The sequence below is a fragment of the Malus sylvestris genome, chromosome 2 (genome assembly GCF_916048215.2).
Source record: "Malus sylvestris chromosome 2, drMalSylv7.2, whole genome shotgun sequence".
Classification (NCBI taxonomy): domain Eukaryota; kingdom Viridiplantae; phylum Streptophyta; class Magnoliopsida; order Rosales; family Rosaceae; genus Malus; species Malus sylvestris.
In genome coordinates, this window is record NC_062261.1 from 24,664,082 (window position 1) to 24,683,287 (window position 19,206).

General features: G+C 38.7%; 1 long non-coding RNA gene across 3 annotated transcripts; it reads right to left on the reverse strand.

The window, feature by feature from the left end:
• Positions 1–4,406: 4,406 nt before the first annotated feature.
• LOC126604114 (uncharacterized) lies at positions 4,407–6,705 on the reverse strand. Of its 3 annotated transcripts, XR_007616498.1 has the most exons (4): positions 6,496–6,705; positions 6,167–6,304; positions 5,490–5,548; positions 4,407–4,607 (listed from the first exon to the last, which is right to left on the reverse strand). It is a non-coding gene; the product is annotated as an uncharacterized LOC126604114 (long non-coding RNA). The 3 variants fall into 3 exon arrangements; XR_007616497.1 differs by lacking the exon at positions 6,496–6,705 and having other exon boundaries at positions 5,490–5,581; positions 6,167–6,447; XR_007616496.1 differs by lacking the exon at positions 6,496–6,705 and having other exon boundaries at positions 6,167–6,443.
• Positions 6,706–19,206: the final 12,501 nt, after the last annotated feature.

Sequence of the window (19,206 nt, forward strand, 5' to 3'; positions counted from 1 at the left end):
TGTTTGCTTAAAGTTCGTCAAAAACCCAATCCCTTTACTTTAGAGTGTCTAATTAGTTAGAATCTATCTTAGTTTGTGTTTTTAAGTGTTTTGAGTCAAGTTTCAATCAATTTTCGTCCAAGTCATTCCTAGTGTCTTGTTTGAGTCTATTTAGTTGTGTTAAGCTGTTTTGAGTCATTCTAGTTAGTTTTGAGTCTTTTCAGTTTGTTTTGAGTTCTTTGAGTCTAGTTAAGTGTTTTTAAAACCCAGTTTTATGTTTTAAGGCCAGTTTTAATAGATTAGCAATCCATCCTAATCATCGGTCTAGAACGATCCCTACTTACATCTTTACTACAATTGTCAAAAAGAGGGTTTAATTTGAGTGTTGGATTATTTCACATCAATCTGCAAGTCCTGCAAATTCTCCTAAGATGCATCTTCAAAAGGATGATTTTTCCAATGAACCAAAAGTTCAGTTATTGAAGAATTTCCTTGTTGAACCATTCTTCTAACTAAGATAGCTACAAGTTCATATTAAAATAGTCCTGCATCTTGAACTGATGGTAATGGAACAGTTGGATTGAGAAGCCCCGTAGAAGTAAGTGTTTCATGTTTGTTTTGTTGGCAAATGGTACAACCAGCCACCATTTCCTTGATATTCTTTTTCATTCCTTCCCAAACCTAGATAGCCTTTTATAAGTTCTGAGGAAGCCTGCATGACCAACTGAAGGTGTACAATGGTGTTATTTAAACAATTTCGCTCTCCAAGGGCTTGTAGGACTGACAATTGTCCTGCTTTTGTATTTCAAAAACCCATTATCAAGCTTGTACTTCAAAAGAGCCAATGGTGTAGTCTCTAAAGTGGAATCTAAAACAACCTTAGATTTGGCTAGAATCCATTCATCCTTTTCCACATGCCTTCTTAGGTCATCAAGCCAAGAAAAATATGGGTATGATATGGCAAATAATTCCTCCTTCAACAGTGGTGAGTTCGAAGAACCATCACAACCTACTTTAGAGTCAGATAGACATTCAGCTTGGGAATTAGATACCATTGACAAGGCATCTGCTACTTTGTTAACTACACCTTTTTTGTACTGGATTTCACAATCAAATCCAAGTAACATCGACACCCATTCTGTTGAGAATGAGGATTGGCCCTATTTTGGAGGAAATATTTAAGGCTATGGTGATCGGTTATGTTAATAAAGTGATTACCAATGAGGTAGGACTGCCACTTCTTAACAACATATATCACAACCATCATTTCTCTTTCATATGTCGATAAAGCTTGATTCCTTGGGCCAAGGATTTGGCTTGTAAATGCAATTGGTTTGCCATCTTGTTGTAATACTACTCCTATACTAGTGCCAGAAGCATCACTTTCTATGATGAAGGGTTTGGAGAAGTAGGGTAAAGCTAGGACTAGAGGGGACATCATGGTAGTTTTAAGTTCTTCAAAGGCAGTAATGGTTCCTAGAGTCCACTTAAAGCAATCTTTCCTGGTTAATTGAGTCAATGGACCACTGATTCTTCCAAACTGAGGGATGAATTTCCTGTAGTAACCAGTTAAACCCAAAAACCCTCTCAAAGCCTTCATAGAAGTAGGTAAAGGCTAATTTACAATAGCCTTAAGCTTGGAGGGGTCAGCAGCCACCCAATTTCTAGAGACAATATGGCCCAAGTATTCAATTTGTGTCTTTCCAAAAGCACACTTTAACAATTTAACAAACAATTGATAATTCTAAAGTAGTTCAAGAGTATTACTCAAATGATGCAAATGTAATTCCTAGGATAAGCTATAGATCAATATATCATCAAAGAAGACCAAGATGAACTTCCATAGATAAGGTCTAAATATCTCATTCATTAAACTCTGAAAAGTGGCAAATGCATTCATTAAGCCAAAAGGCATAACTAGAAACTCATAATGTCACTCATGAGTTCTCAAATTAGTTTTATCAATGCCATTAGGGTGTACACGAATTTGATGATAGCCAGACCGAAGATCCAAATTGGAAAAATATGTTGCACCAAAAAGTTCATCCAAAAGTTCATCAATCAAAGGTATGGGTTACTTATCTTTGATTTTCAATAAGTTGAGTGCCCTGTAGTCCATACACATCCTCTAAGTACCCTCATTTTCCTTTACCAACAACATTGGAGAAGAAAAAATGTTGTGGCTTGGTCGAATGAAACCAAAATTTAGCAATTCTTTAACACACTTTTCAATTTCTGTCTTTCGGAAAGGACCATATTTATACGGTCTGGCACTAGAAGGCTTGATAGGAGCATATTTATGCGACTTAATTAGCTTGTTCTCGTGCTTTTACGTTGTGTTTCTTTAGTTATTTTAGTGTTTAAAGTCACTTTTGTGTGTTTTCAGATTCTAAGGCCAAAGTGCGCAAAATGATGTAATTTGGAGCCTTTTGGAGCAAAAGGAATGGATGAATTGAAGACTTGAAGAAATTAGGTTTCCTAATTGACGAAGGATTCCTAATTGACGAAGGATTCCTAATTGATGAGGGATTCCTAATTGAAGATGGATTCCTAATCACATAAGGATTCCTAGAAGAACAAGGATTCCAACTCCAACAAGGATTCCTACTTGAAGTAGGAAAGTTAAGCCAAGGTTTCCTATTTTGGTTTGACCTTTCCTAATTCTAAAAGTCCTTATGTTCCAGCCACTTTGAAGACTTCATGTGCACTTGAGGACACAAAACAAAGGCCCTAGAACCTTTAGGGACCCTTGCCGCACACACCTTGCCCATTCCTCTTCCTTGCCGTGCAAGGGAGAGGGTTGTTTCCTGATTCCTTGCATTTAAACACATTCCTAATCTATTTTAACACCTTGTCGCACCTTTTAGCCTATTTCCTTTAAATTTCTGATTTGATTTCCTAATTCTAGAAGCTTTAGACTTAATTTCTGTTTACCTAATTAACCTAGGGTTTTATTTCCTGAATCCCTTTAAATATACTTCCTTTTTTTATAGCCACAATTCATTCATTCACTCCCATTCACGCCAGAAATCATTCACCCATCCTTGCCGCACCCATCCTTCACCATTCCCTATAGTTTCTGACCCAAAACACTCCTAGCCACACCATACATCCATCCAAAACACCGTTCCACCCTTCTACACCATCCATAACCCCCAAAACTCACCACCAACCCTTGTGCTGCAGCAAAGAGGAAGGAAGAAAGCCCTTGGACGTGCTTGTCATTCGATTGAGGATTGCTGGAACGTTTTAGGTGTGATCTTTCTTTTGTTTTCAATATTTCAATTCAATAATCTTTGTATTGTGAGTATGAGGAACTAAACCCCTCTTAGTTAGGGGGTGATTCGAAACCATGTACTTACTTGCAATATGATTTGATTACATCCAGTTGTGATTCATAAGTTGTGAATTCAATTTACTTATCCGTTCGTATAAAAACTGATTTGTGTATGTTGGTTGAGAGTGCACGCTTAATTTTCATGCATGAATTTGATGCTAGAATATAAGGGAGTTTCACCTAATCGTTACGAACTTATATTCACAAGTAGTGAAGGTTGCTAGTCACAATCGCTTTAAGTAAATTCTTGGCATAAGTTTCATGCAATTCATAGTAACAAGTGCCTCGTCAATGCTTATGTTTTTCATAGAACTTAATGATTCTTGCTTGTATCTCTATTATGCAATTCATGTAGGGAACTTGTAGGGAATGTTTTGGGTTGTCGTATGCAATCATCCAACTCAATAACTTGTGGAAAAACTGAGGGTTAATTAGTGCAATTCACGGTTAACCTGGGGCGTTGAGTATTCATAGCTTATCGAAAAACAACTGGAAATCGTTTTGTATGCAAGTGTGACATGTGTGGAGAAGAACCTCCTAGCTAGCCTTCCATCCATAAGTTTCATTCAAATTCGTTCTACAATCTGTTTTAATTACAAAGTTTTGTCTTGTTTTCAATTTCGTCAAAACCAAATCCCCCTTTATTTTAAAGTGTTAGATTAGTTAGAAATCCATTTAGTTTGTGTTTTTAAGTGTTTTGATTCAAGTTGTAACCCAATTTCGTCCAAATTTGTGTTTGTGTTCAAAACTGCCCAGAAAGTGTTTTTAAGGCAGTTTTGAGTGTTTGTTTGCTGTTTTGAGTCTTTTGGTTTGTTTTAGTGTTTCAAACTTGAGTTTTACATTCTTTGAGTCTAGTTTAGTGTTTTAAACTTTGTTTTTACGTTTCTAAGTCAGTTTTCAAGTGTTTAGCAATCCCTCATAATCCCCGGTCCAGAACGATCCTTACTTACATACTGTACTACATTTGATAAAAAGAGGGTTTAATTTGTGTGTTTAGTTATTTTACGCATCAAGGCTTACAACCTTCAAGTAATGGGATTCTATGATCATGGGATCTGGAATGGGTTAAACCAGAAGGAGGTTGAAATAGAGGTTGTGACACACCCCGTCCCGAAGGAGGGCGTGCTGGCCGTCACGTGAGAGTGACGTAACCATTTACATAGTTCAGAAGCTTTAAAAAAAAATTTTCCAATTACTAAGATGACACACCCGAGGGTGAGTCCTACTTTTGTGAATTCTGTCAGAACACCGTTGGATTCCTCGTGGCCACCAAAGCTCTGCTAACTTGAACCTGGAGGGGCGCAAAACAAAATTGAGTGGGTCAGTAAAACAAAGTTTTTCGAAAACTTTTCATTTAAAACATTTCTAACCCCTCACCGTAAAACCTGTATACTTTCCCAAAAAATAGCATATATATAAACATATATATAAGCAAAAATCTCAAATCTCAAACCTTTAACACTTTTCAGAAAAATATATATATATAACCATATGAAATCTCAAAACTTGAATCCCAAATCTTTAACATTTTTCAAGAAAAACATGCCATGCCATAAATCAAAATATAAATCAGGTGAAATAAGGAATCAATCGGAGACCCTGCAGTTGGTCCTATACGATCAATTCAACAGCTCAAAATCCCACTATGCCGGAGTCACCACCGTGACCTGTACGGCCCTACTCTGCACATCACTCGGAACTACGTAAGGTAGTCTATACGATGAAAGGTGTAAAAATACGCTCTAGTGCTTCTCTCATCAATCATCAGCGCGCATAACTAAGATCACCCACTAGTCGGAATCACGCCTAGTGATCTATACGACTAGCATGTCGGAACCCTCACATGGTCTGTACGACATCCACCTACTTGGATCCAAGGCGAGCGTGCGGTGTGGTGAATAAAATAAGCACTAACACCTAGGGTGCAGGTTATGAGCTTGAAACATCTTATCAACAATCAATTAAATGAATAATGAACTCACCTGACTTACCTGTGCCTCCACAGCACCATACAACATGTATGCATCATATATCAATCATATAACTCATATGAAATTCACATTTTCCAAATAATTCTATGCATGGCATTTTCAAAACATAATTTCGTATAAATTCATCTTCTGGGAAAAATTTATAGTATAAAGGTAATACGAAAACAAAACTGCCCACTCACCTGGAGTTCGCTCAACAACTCCCTAGCACCACACATCAAGGCGTCATGAAGATTAGCGCCTAGAACAATAATCAAACCCAACCTCAGAAATCCTGCCGATAGAATACATAACTTATATAAGACACGTCACTACGTAGTTCGATCTGGATGATCTGCAATTCAGATTTCAAATCCGAAACTTCCAGAGGTCCACAATATACCTCTAGGACAACATCCTAAAATTTCATTACCATCCAACGGTCGGATCTCCGTCAATTTCCAAAACTAAGTGACGGTTAACATTCTATTTTATGAACTTACAATTCCAATTCCGGAATATCCGTAAATCGGATTCCCAATCCGTAAGTTCCTATAATCCTCAAATATTACGTATTACAACGTATCAAAGTTTGATGACGATCCAACGGTCGGATCGTCAATTCACATTTTCACCTAACCCCGAATCGTAACCAACTTAGGTTCAATTATTCAATTTACGTCCATCAATTATCAAAACAGAACCTAGAACCTTAATCACAAGCTAATAATGACATTGGCGGCCATTGGCCACGCGCCGCCGCGCGGGCCGCCGCGGGTGGCGGTTGGCCGCCCCCGGCTCGCCGGAAAATTCAACTATTTCCAAAAATTACCAAAATTTGCAGATTTGAAGATCTCAATGAGTAGAACAACTTTCATACCTGAGACCAAGGCCAATTTGGCCTGGAAGTGCTTCAATTTCACCAAAACCGTGAAGAACCCTAGAATTTGGGTGTTTCCAATTCGACCTTCAAACTTGTTCCAACGCCTCAATTACCTCTTGGGGTTTGTTCTAGGTCCTAAAGGAATGCTAAAGGTGTTAGTAATTGAAAGAAAACATTTCAAAATTTGGAGAATTTAAACAAAAGGGTCGCGGCACCCGTAGGGGTGTTCTTCGCGAAATCACAACGAAATTCAATGATTCTTGGGGTGAAACGTAAAGAGGGAAGATCATAGAAGGTTTTCCAAGTGATGGATTGATGTAACTCACCGGAAAAATGGTGAAATTTCGACGAAATTTGGTGAAGAACACCGACGGGTCGCGCGCGGGCCGCACGGGTCAAGAACGACCCGTTCCTCCTTTTCCCCCGTGCACCACTCTCCCTCCTTTCCCTCATTTCCTTCCCATGGTTGGTCAGTTTCTTCCTCTCTCTTCTTCTGATTCGCTCTCATCTTCTTCTTCCCCGATTGGGCATTTCTGCCCAGTCTCTCTTCTTCTTTTCTGTTTTCTTTTTCTTCTTCTCATACACATACACACACCAAAAACCTTTCCCTCATCCCAGCCATCCATTTCATTCATCAATAAATCTGGGCCGTCCAATTTCATAAAAGAATTTCTATATTTTACTAAAATTATAATTCCTTAAAATTCCAAATTTCAAACGTTAATAACTTCTTCGATATAACTCCAAATCACGAACCGTCTGCGCCCACACGTCCGTAACGACGAGTACTACGAGGATATGTCAAGAAAACAAATCTTAGATGGCACGACACAACGATTAACCTCGAATGATGTGCGTGCCTCGAAGGGCATTTTTGTAAAATCCTTTATTAAAACTTTAAAAATTCTTAAAAATTAGGGACGGGCTGTCACAGGTTGATATTTCTCCAAAATGACTTGTAATTCAGTATCTTGCTGACAACTTAACTAAGAAACTATGTTTGTAGATGAAACTGTTAAATCTAGTTGAATCACAAATAAAGCAACCCCTAGACAATGATCTTGATGATGGAGCTTGTCCATTTGAAGAGAAGAAATAGATTGTGGATCCTGAGTTGAAGGACCTGAGATAGAAAAAGTAGTATTACCACTTTCAAACTACATTACAATCTTATTAAAATCCCACAAAATTGGTCCTAAGGTTCTTAGCCACTGAACTCCCATGACAATATCACAACCACCTAGAGGTATTGCATAAAATCAAGTATGGTAGCATAATTATGAATTCTGATGAGGACTTTAGCTAAGTAACCGGTACTCGTGAGAGACCCCTCATTAGTAATCTTAACAGTGAAAGGATGTGCGATACTTAAGGTGTTTAAACAAAGAGATGTCAATGAAGTTATGTGAACTTCCTGAATCCACAAGAAAAATGGCAGGGCAATTCATCACCAAACTATTTACCTTTATTATTCTTATGGATTTGAGGGCAGGTACACCATATACTGCACAAGCAGTCACTTCCGATTCATCATTTTCATCAAAAATAGGTACCACATTATGTTCACTATCATACACATCAATTAATAAAACCTATATCTCAGCCCTATACAAATATGTTCCCTGGAGAACTACTCATCACAATTAAAACATAGTTTGTTCTTGGGTCTAAACTTAATTTCAGTTGTTGTTAGACGTCTAAAAGTATCACTTTTTCAGAAGAATCAGGCTTCAGTAAATTAGTAGTATCAAACAGAGGTTTAGATCGAAATTGTGATGTAGAAAAGGGAGTCAGAGAGAATGATTGTACCTTTAATTCTGCTAATTTTGCATTCAGTTGCTAAACATATGCAATAGCTTCATGAACATCAAAGGGTCTTAAGATCTTGACATCATGACGAATTTTGAGTTTCAATCATCCAATGAAACAACTCTTTAAGAGTCCAGGGGGCATTTGCACAGTACGATTTACCAAACGTCGAAACTTTGTGATATAGTCCCTGAGTAATCCAATTTGACGTAGTTTCACCAAGTTTTTAGTACAATCCATAAGATCAGAAGGACAAAACTCTTGGCAAATTTTTTTTGTGAAATCCTCCCATTTAGGATAATTTTTGACATAATTACCCATTGAAACCATTGAAGAACTTCGTTTTCCATATGAAAAGAAGCCATACGAACTTTCTTTTCCACCGGGATATCGAAGTAGTCAAAATAATGTTTCATTTTGTAAATCCATCCAAAATGATCATCCCCGTCATTGAAATGAGGAAAATCAAGTTTAATCAATAGAGGACAAGAGTGGAAACCTAAATCTTGAAGAATAGAATGATGAGGTCTTGAATAGTTACGCAAATTGGGATCTAATTGGGTTGCATCTGATGAATCTCTAGGAAAACCCATATCACATTTGTCCACAAATTCACGTTGAAATTTCTCGAATCGAACATCTGAAGAATCTTGACGAGCTTCCATGGCATCAAATCGCAAGAGGAACACAGCGATGCTGTTGTTAATTGCAACAAGTTGATTATGAGCTTCCATGGCTTTCTTCATAGATGAATGAGTCATACGGCAACAGAGAAGGGATTTAAGGGTTAAGGTTGATTTAGGTTCTACCATTGGTAGCGAACCACTTGGTCTTCTATCATGCATCTTGCTGGGGCCGTAGGCCCACTTTCATCTCTTATCCGTCCGAGAAGCATTGAAGACCCATATACCCATCCCAAACCATAATTCCTATTTTCTCATGATGCGATGAAAGTTAAGCACTCAAATTAAACCCTCTTGTTGTCAAATTGTAGTATAAATGCAAGTAGGGATCGTTCTAAACCGGGGATTAGGAGGGCTTGCTAAAACCTCTAAACTAACTCAAAGACATAAAAACAAAGTTAAAAACGTTTAAATAGACTCAAATGACTCAAGATGCGATGAAAGTTAAGCACTCAAATTAAACCCTCTTGTTGACAAATTGTAGTATAAATGCAAGTAGGGATCGTTCTAAACCGGGGATTAGGAGGGCTTGCTAAAACCTCTAAACTAACTCAAAGACATAAAAACAAAGTTAAAAACGTTTGAATAGACTCAAATGACTCAAGATGCGATGAAAGTTAAGCACTCAAATTAAACCCTCTTGTTGTCAAATTGTAGTATAAATGCAAGTAGGGATCGTTCTAAACCGGGGATTATAAAGGCTTGCTAAAACCTCTAAACTAACTCAAAGACATAAAAACAAAGTTAAAAACGTTTGAATAGACTCAAATGACTCAAAACAGATTCTAAAGACGCAAAACAACTTAAAAAACACTCAAAATTGCCTAAAAACACTTACTGAGCAGATTTGACTCTAACACAACCTTGGATGAAATTTGGGTTTTGACTTGAATCAAAACACTCAAAAACACTAACGAAATATAAATTTAACACTTTGAAACAACAAAGTAAAAGGGGGATTTTGGTTTTGACGAATTCGAAACGAACAAACAACTTATAAAATTAGACAGATTGTAAAGCGAATTTAAGAAATGAGATGATGGATGGATTAGTTAGAGGTCCGTTCTTCGCACATGACACACTTGTACATGAATTGATTTCCAATTGCTTTTCAATAAACTATGATGCTCAACACCCTAGATTAACCGTGATGCACAAATTAACCCTCATATTTTCCTTTACTCATTGAATTGGATGAATGCATGCGACAACCCAAATCATTCTCTAAAAGTCCCCTATATGAATGCATAATAGAGATACAATTAGAGATCATTACGTTCAATGAAAATCATAAGTGTTGACAAGGCAATTATAACTATGAATGCATGATACAATTGCCAAGAATTCAATTAACGCGATTGTGATAAACAACCTTCACTGCTCATGAATATAAACTTGTAATGATTAGGTGCAACTCATTTATATTCTAGCATCTAATTCATGCATGAAAACTAAGTATGCATCCTTAATAAACATACAAGAATCAGTTATGAATAAAATAGATAATTGAATTGCAATCACAACTTATCCAATCACAACTTATCAAATCACAATTGGAAGAAATCAATTCAAATCTCAAGCATGTTCATGGCTTCAAACTTCCTCCTAACTAAATAGGGGTTTAGCCACTCATAATTGCAACAAAATTAGAAAATAACAAAGTAGACATTGAAAGCAAGAACGAAGTACACCTAAAACGCTCCAAAATGCTCCAAAATGCACTTCTTTGCCACATTAACCCTTTGGACCTACAAACTGATAGGAGCATATTGATGCGACTTAATTGGCTTGTTCTCGTGCTTTTACATTGTGTTTCTCTAGTTATTTTAGTGTTTAAAATCACTTTTGTGTGTTTTCAGATTCTAAGGCCGAAGTGTGCAAAATGATGTAATTTGGAGTCTTTTGGAGCAAAAGGAATGGATGAATTGAAGACTTGAAGAAAGAAGGAGTCCTAATCAACGAAGAATTCCTAATTAAAGATGGATTCCTAATCACATGAGGATTCCTAGAAGAACAAGGATTCCTACTCCAACAAGGATTCCTACTTAATGTAGGAAAGTTAAGCCAAGGTTTCCTATTTTGGTTTGACCTTTCCTAATTCTAAAAGTACTCATGTTCCAGCCACTTTGAGGACTTCATATACACTTGAGGACACAAAACAAAGGCCCTAGAACCCTTAGAGACCTTTGCCGCACCTTTCCCAATCTTCCATACCCTTGCCGTGCAAAGAAGCCCTTCTCCCATCAGTTTTAGGACACTTAGACCTTCCTAAAGTCCTTGCCGCACACACCTTGCCCATTCCTCTTCCTTGCCATGCAAGGGAGAGGGTTGTTTCCTGATTCCATGTAGTTAAACACCTTCCTTTTATGTTAAAATCCTATGCCGCACCTTTTAGCCTATTTCCTTTAAATTTCTAATTTGTTTCCCTAATTCTAGAAGCTTTTGACTTAATTTTTGATTACCTAAATAACCTAGGGTTTTAATTCCTGAAATCCTTTAAATAAACTCTCTTTTGCAGCCACAAAATATTCATTGATTCACCATTCATGCCAGAAATCATCCACCACTCTCTACCACATCCATACTTCACCATTCATCATATTTTCTGCGCAGAAACAACCCTTGCCGTCCCCTACATCCATCCTAACCTTAATTCCATCCTTCTACATCATCCATAACTCCCCAAATTCACCCCCAACCATTGTGCCGCAGCAAAGGAGAGGAAGAAGAAGTGCTTGAAGGTTCTAGCTGTTCAACATTGAATCGTTGGAATATTTAGGTGTTCTCTTTCTTGTATTTACAATGTATAAATCTGTTTTCCTTTGTTTTGTGAACATGAGGAACTAAGCCTTTTTGGCTAGGGGGTTATTCAATACCATGATTATGCTTGCAAGATGAATTGATTACGTCTAATTGTTATTTCATGAATTGTGAATGCAATTTGCTTAACCGTTTGATTGATGACTTATTCTTGTGTGTTGATTAAGATGGCCAACTTAGTTTTCATGCAGGAATTTGAAGCTAAAATATAAGGAAGTTTCACCTAATAGTTACAACCTTATATTTGCAAGTAGTGGAGGTCGCTTATAAACGATCGTGTTAAGTGAATTCTTGGCAAACGTTTCATGCTTTTCATAGTAACAATTGCCTCGTCAATGCTTATAGTTTTCATGAAGTTTAATGATCTTTGATTGTATCTTTGATTCATGAAGTCTTTTGGTTTGTTTTAGTGTTTTAGAGTTTAGTTTTGCATTCTTTTAGTCTAGTTTAGTGTTTTAAACTTTGTTTTACGTATTTGAGTCAGTTTAGAGTGTTTAGCAATCCCTCCTAATCCCCAGTTTAAAAATGATCCCTACTTATCCATACTACAATTGTCAACAAGAGGGTTTAATTTGTGTGTTTAGTTATTTTACGCATCAAATTCTAGAAGAGGAGGAGGAACCCATGGCACAAGTGGGTGAAGAAGTACAAGGCATGGCCATGAACAACAGTACACTAAAGCAGCTTTCCGCCTCGGGATTGGATAATGCCGCACCCTTGTGTATCCAATATCCCACGCCTGCTTAAGGTAAGACTGAATAGTTCGAGTTAAAGTCAAGTTTGCTCCACCACATTCCAAAATACCATGGGTTGTCCATGGAGGATCCGAACAAACATTTGAAAGAATTTGAAGTGGTGTGTTCAAGCATGACTCCTGTCAACGTCGACGGAAGTATTTTGAAGATGAAGGCTTTTCCATTCTCTTTGATGGACAAAGCCAAGGATTGGTTATACGAATTGGCTCCCAGAAAGGTCACATCTTGGAAGAGTATGAAGAGGGCATTTTTGGAGAAGTTCTTCCCAACTTCTCGAATCATCCTTCTTCGTAAAAAGATAAGTGGTATTCAGCAAGAGTAAGGTGAGTCTTTTCCCACTTATTATGAACGTTTTAAATCACTTGTTGCTTCTTGTCCACAGCATCAGATGAAGGAGGAGCTACTTCTACAATACTTTTACAAGGGGCTTTTACCACTTGAACGTCAAATGCTCGATGCTTCGGTGGGTGGAGCATTGGTGGACAAAACACCCATGGCTGCCAAGATCTTGATTGCTAATCGAGCGTTGAACGCTCAACAATACGAGGGCGTAGGCCAAATAGGACCCCCACGGCAACAAGTGCATGAGGTAAGTTCCACATCCGATATTCAATCTCAATTAGCTAATCTTACTTCCATTGTTTCTCAGATGGCCGAAAGAATGAAAATTCAAGGACCAATGGTGTGTGGCGTATGTTCTATCCAAGGACATGCCTCATAAAAGTGTCCTCAACTCATTGAGAATGGTGGATGGGAGAGCGCTAATGCAATTAGGTTTCAAAGCCAAAATCAACCAAGAAACTATCCATATTCGAATACCTACAATCCCGGTTGGAGAGACCACCCAAATTTCAAGTGGAGGGAGCCCCAACAATCCCAACCACAAGGAGGCTTTAGGCAACAACCCCCGGGTTTCTACACCAAACCATATGCACCCCCTTAAGTCCAACCACAATCTGCTCCAAATGCTTCAGGTACGTCTCTAGATAATGATGCACTTCTTAAGATACTAACCAAATTATCTCAGAGGCAAGACAATCACACCCAAGCAATGCAAAACCAAAACAAAAGGGTGGATCACTTGGAGAAACAAATTGGGCAAATTGCAGATTTTGTAGGGAAGTTTCGAGACCAAGGCCAACTTCCTAGTTCTACCATTCCAAATTCGAAGGGAGGGTTTGAAAGTGCAAAAGCCATATTGTTGAGAAGTGGAAAAGAAGTTGGGGCCGGTTCGAAACCATCAACATCATGTCTCAAAGAGGATGAAAAACTAAGATTTGAAGAGGAGGAAGAAAGCCTACTCACGGCAAAGGTGGAAACACCTTTGCCGCAAGCTTCTAGTACCCCAAAGTTGTCCAATCTGTCCAATACGGGTAAGCATGTGTCAAATTCAGTTCCTACTAATGTTTTTCCTTCGAATGTTCCTTTTCCTAGTAGGTTTATGCAAACAAAGAAGGAAGAAGCTGAAAAGGACATCCTTGAGACATTTAGGAAAGTTCAAGTTAACATACCCCTTTTGGATGCAATCAAGCAAGTCCCGAGATATGCCAAGTTTTTAAAGGAGTTGTGCACCACTAGGAAAAGGATTTCGACCAAGGAGGTTGTAAAGGTAGGTGAAAATGTCTCCGCCATCTTGCAACGCAAACTACCCCCCAAATGCAAAGATCTGGGTAGTTTTACAATTCCTTGCGTCATTGGTAATACCCGTTTCAAATCTGCCATGCTAGACTTAGGAGCATCTATAAATGTTATGCCATATTCAATTTATGTATCTATGAACTTAGGTGAGTTAAAACTTGATGGTGTAATCATACAATTGGCCGATAGATCTAACGCTTATCCAAATGGAGTTTTGGAAGACGTTTTAATGCAGGTTGATCATTTAATCTTTCTGGCGGATTTCTATGTCCTCGAAATGGATGAATCGGACCATGCCCCTTCATTGCCCATCCTCCTTGGAAGGCCATTCATGAAAACGGCCCGGACCAAGATTGACGTGTATAATGGAACTTTGTCCATGGAATTTGATGGGGAAGTTGTTAATTTTAATCTTTCTGATTCTATTAAGTACCCTAGTGAGGACCATTCATGTTTCTCTATTGATATAATTGACTCTTTGGCACAAGGATATCTTAAAGATTTGAATGCCGATGCGCGTGAAAAAGTCATTACAAGAGGCATGGAACTCAAAACCAAGGGTGCAGGCCCTATGCTAACCCACTGCACACATGAAACACTCCATGCCGTGCCTCCTAGTGAGGAAATCATTGAGTTGGTTGCTGCCCTTGAGTCATTACCTAAGCATGGTGGTAAGTCTCCTAAATTCGATTCAATTCCCATTTCGACTAACAAGTTGCTTCCATCCATAATTCAGGCACCCATCCTTGATCTCAAACCCTTACCAAGCCATTTGAAGTACATTTTCTTGGGGGAAAACGAGACCTTACTGATAGGAGCATATTTATGCGCCTTAGTTTAGCTTGTTCTTGTGCATTTATAGTGTTTTTGCTTAGTAAAGTAGTCTTTTAAGCTAGTTTTATGTGTTTTCAGGTTCTAAGGGCAAAGTATGCAAAAGGATGCATTTTGGAGCCTTTTGGAGCAAAGTTGAGCTTGGAATGGATGTCATATGCTTGGAGCTAAGAGGATGGACGAAATTGAAGATTTGAAGATGATGTTTCCTACTTGAACAAGGTTTCCTAGTCGAAGTAGGAAAGCGCCTAAGTGAAGATGGAATCCTAGTTGAATTAGGATTCCTAGTCAAAATGGGTTTCCTAGTTGAATTAGGATTCCTTGAAGATGAAGATTCCTACTCAAACAAGGTTTCCTACTCGAAGTAGGAAAGTTAAATCCAAATGGCATCAAGTTTCAGCAACAAAGAAGTTTTCCAAGTCCAAGAAGGAAAAGGAATCCAAGATGAAGAAGGAGAAGAATTCCAAGTCAAGGGAGGATTGAGACATGTTTTCCTAATGCTAGAAGGACTCCTAAGTGTTGTAGGACACAAATGAGAAGTTTCTAGGAAGTTTACATCCTTGCCGTGGGTTTCATGCAATTCCTATCAGTTTTGGGGCTTTCTAGAAGCCCTATCCCTAATCCCTACATTGGTGCCGCACCCTAGCTCCTAGAAATCTGATTTCCTTGCCTTGCAAGGCTTTCTAGAAGCCTTATCCACCTTATCCCTATCCAGCCGCACCTAGGAGCCTTTTTCCTTGCAAAATCTGATTGTTTAGACCTATTTCCTTGTGGATTTGGGTTATCCAAGTCCATATATGATTACCCTAGGGTTTTAAGTGCCTATATATACTCCTATTAACCCCTAAATCAGATCACCACTCACCACAATTCACAATTCACTCCAGAAATTCGTCCAAACTCTCTCCACATCTTTGCCGCACCATTCCCTTCCCCTAAACACTACTACATCCCTCCATAACCATGCATCCATACACCTAAGGTCCTAAACCTGTCCCTAGACCCTTGCCGCACCAAGGATGAGGAGAAGGAAGCTCGGAAGTTCATGCAATTCAAGTTCGCGTCGCTGGAATTTCTAGGTGTTTCTTTTCCTTTGATTTCAATGTTTAAATTCAATTCTCTTTGTTTTGTGCGTATGAGGAACTAAACCTCCCCTTGGCTAGGGGGGGATTCGAAATACATGTTTATGCTTGCGTTATGATTTGATTACTTCTAATTGCGTTTCATAAGTTGTGAATTCAATTTACTTATCTATGAGAATTACATTGATTTGTGTGTGTTGGTTGAGAGTGCACACTTAATTATCATGCATAAATTGAATGCTAGGATATAAGGAAATTTCACCTAATCGTTATGGAATTATATTCACAAGTAGTAGAGGTTGATGATCTCAATCGCGTTAAGTAAATTCTTGGCATAAGTTTCATGCAATCATAGTAACAAGTGCTTCGTCAATGCGTATGGTTTTCATAGAACTTAATGATTCTTGCTTATATCTCTATTATGCAATCATGTAGGGGACTTGTGGGGAATGTTTTGGGTTGTCGTATGCAATCATCCAATTCAATAACGTTAGGAAAATCTGAGGGTTAATTTAAGCGGACCTAATTAACTTGGGGCATTGAGAATTCATGGTTTATTGAAAAGCAATTGGAAATCGTTTTGTATGCAAGTATAACATGTGTGGAGATGAACCCCTTAGCTAGCCTTCCATTCACCCATCTAAATCAAATTCGTTTTTACAATCTGTTTTAATTTACAAAGTTTGTTTTGTTTTAAATTCGTCCAAAACCAATCCCCCTTTGTTTTAAAGTGTCAAATTAGTTAATAAGTGTTTTACTTTGTGTTTTTAAGTGTTTTGATTCAAGTTAAAACCCAAATTCGTCCAATTTGGTGCTTAGTGTCCAAAACTGCCCAGATTGTGTTTTTAAGGCAGTTTTTAGTGTTTTGGTGCTGTTTTGAGTCTTTTGGTTTGTTTTGGTGTTTTAAAGTTTAGTTTTGCATTCTTTGAGTCTAGTTTAGTGTTTTAAACTTGTTTTTACATATTTGAGTCAGTTTTCAAGTGATTTTGCAATCCCTCCTAATCCCCGGTTTAGAACGATCCCTACTTACATACTTTGCTACAACTGATAAAAAGAGGGTTAATTTGAGTGTCAACATAATTTTCACATCAAATTTTGGCGCCGTTGCCGGGGATTAGCAACTGTGCTAATCCCTTGGATTGTTATTTTCGTTTTTCTTATTAGATCAGATTCTTATGTTATTTTGTTTCTTGTTTTAGGTACTTGTTTATGACTCGGAGTTCTAATCCGGTTCAAGAACATATTTTAGACTTTGACGACGATTTTGAGCGTGAGTTGAGACGAAAGAGGAAGAACCCAGAACCTAGTGAATCAAGTGCAAGTTCCGAGTCCGTTTCTGAAGTTGAAGAGGAAGTGGAAGACATGACAGCGGAAAACCGAACGATCAAGGAGCTTTCCGCTTCGGGATTGGATAATGCCGCACCTCTATGTATCCAGTACCCTAGGGCGGCTCAGGACAAAACTGCCGAGTTCAAATTGAAGTCAAGCTTGTTACATCACATTCCGAAGTACCATGGGCTGTCCATGGAAGATCCAAACAAGCACTTGAAGGAGTTTGAAGTCGTTTGCTCAAGCATGACTCCGGTAAACGTGGACGGGAGTATATTGAAGATGAAGGCTTTCCCCTTTTCTCTTATGGAAAAGGCGAAATATTGGTTATATGAATTAGCTCCCGGAACAGTCATATCTTGGGAGAGCATGAAACGGGCTTTCTTAGAGAAGTTTTTTCCAACCTCTCGAGTCATTCTCCTACGAAAAAGGATAAGTGGAATTCAACAAGAAGAAGGTGAGTCTTTTCCTACATACTATGAACGTTTTAAATCTCTTGTTGCTTCTTGTCCACAGCATCAAATGAAAGAGGAGCTTCTTCTGCAATACTTCTACGAGGGACTTCTACCAATCGAACGACAAATGCTAGATGCCTCGGCGGGAGGAGCATTGGTGGACAAGACCCCCACGGCAGCAAAGACTTTGATTGCCAATCGAGCGTTGAACGCTCAACAATACGAAGGTGTTGGACAAAGAGGCACCACACGGCAACACCAAGTGAATGAGGTAAGTGCCATAACCGAACTTCAAAATCAAATGGCTAACCTTACTACTTTGCTTTCTCAGGTTGTGGAAGGGCCAAAAGTTCAAAATGTAAGTGCGTGTGGCGTATGTTCCATGCAAGGACACCCTACGGACAAATGCCCACAACTGATTGAGAACGGAGGGTGGGAGACCCTAAATGCCGTGGGTTTTGGGCAGCAATACCAACAAAGGAATGATCCCTTTTCTAACACTTACAATCCCGGTTGGCGTGATCATCCAAATTTCAAATGGCAAGAACCTCAACAAGGCCAACAACAAAGCACATTTAGGCAACAACCCCCGGGTTTCTATCAAAAGCCATTTGCACCAACTCAACCCCAAGCACAACCCACCCAAAAATCAGGTTCGTCTATTGATAATGATCAAATTTTTAATTTACTAACTTCTATGGCGCAGGGAATGCAAAATAGGGACAAAAAGGTGGACGAGTTGGAGAAACAAGTGGGGCAAATTGCCGAGTTCATGGGGCAGTTTCGAGAGCAAGGAAGATTGCCTAGCTCAACCATTGCAAATCCGAAAGGAGGCTTTGAATCTGCCAAGGCAATCATGTTAAGAAGTGGGAAACAAGTAGGAACAACCCCACCACCATCCAAATCAGCCCCAAACAAGGTGGAGGAAGTGATAATTGAAGAGGAGGAACAAGGGTTGGCCACGGCAAGGAAAGATGTTCCTTTGCCGCAAGTCTCCATGGCTCCTAAGCCATCCAATCTGCCAAATAAAGGTACAATTGTGTCCAATTCCATTCCTACTAATGATTTTCCTTTGAATGTCCCCTTTCCTAGTAGGTTCAAGCAAACAAAGAAAGAAGAAGCTGAAAAGGACATTCTAGAGACGTTCCGGAAAGTGCAAGTCAATATACCTCTCCTTGACGCAATTAAGCAAGTACCTAGGTACGCCAAGTTTTTGAAGGAACTATGTACAACAAGAAAGAGAATTTCAAACAAAGAGGTTGTCCAGGTAAGTGAGAATGTTTCCGCTGTTTTGCAAAGAAAATTACCTCCTAAATGCAAAGATCCGGGAAGTTTTACAATTCCATGTGTTATAGGCAATACTAAATTTGAACATGCTATGTTAGATCTAGGAGCTTCAATTAATGTCATGCCATACTTAATATATGCATCCATGAACTTAGGAGAGCTTAAAAACGATGGTGTTATAATTCAATTAGCCGATCGTTCTAATGCATATCCGAAAGGAGTTTTGGAAGATGTGTTGGTGCAAGTGGATAACTTGATATTTCCAGCGGATTTCTACGTTTTAGAGATGGAGGACTCACCAAATGTCACCCCATTGCCGATTCTACTTGGGAGGCCTTTCATGAAAAC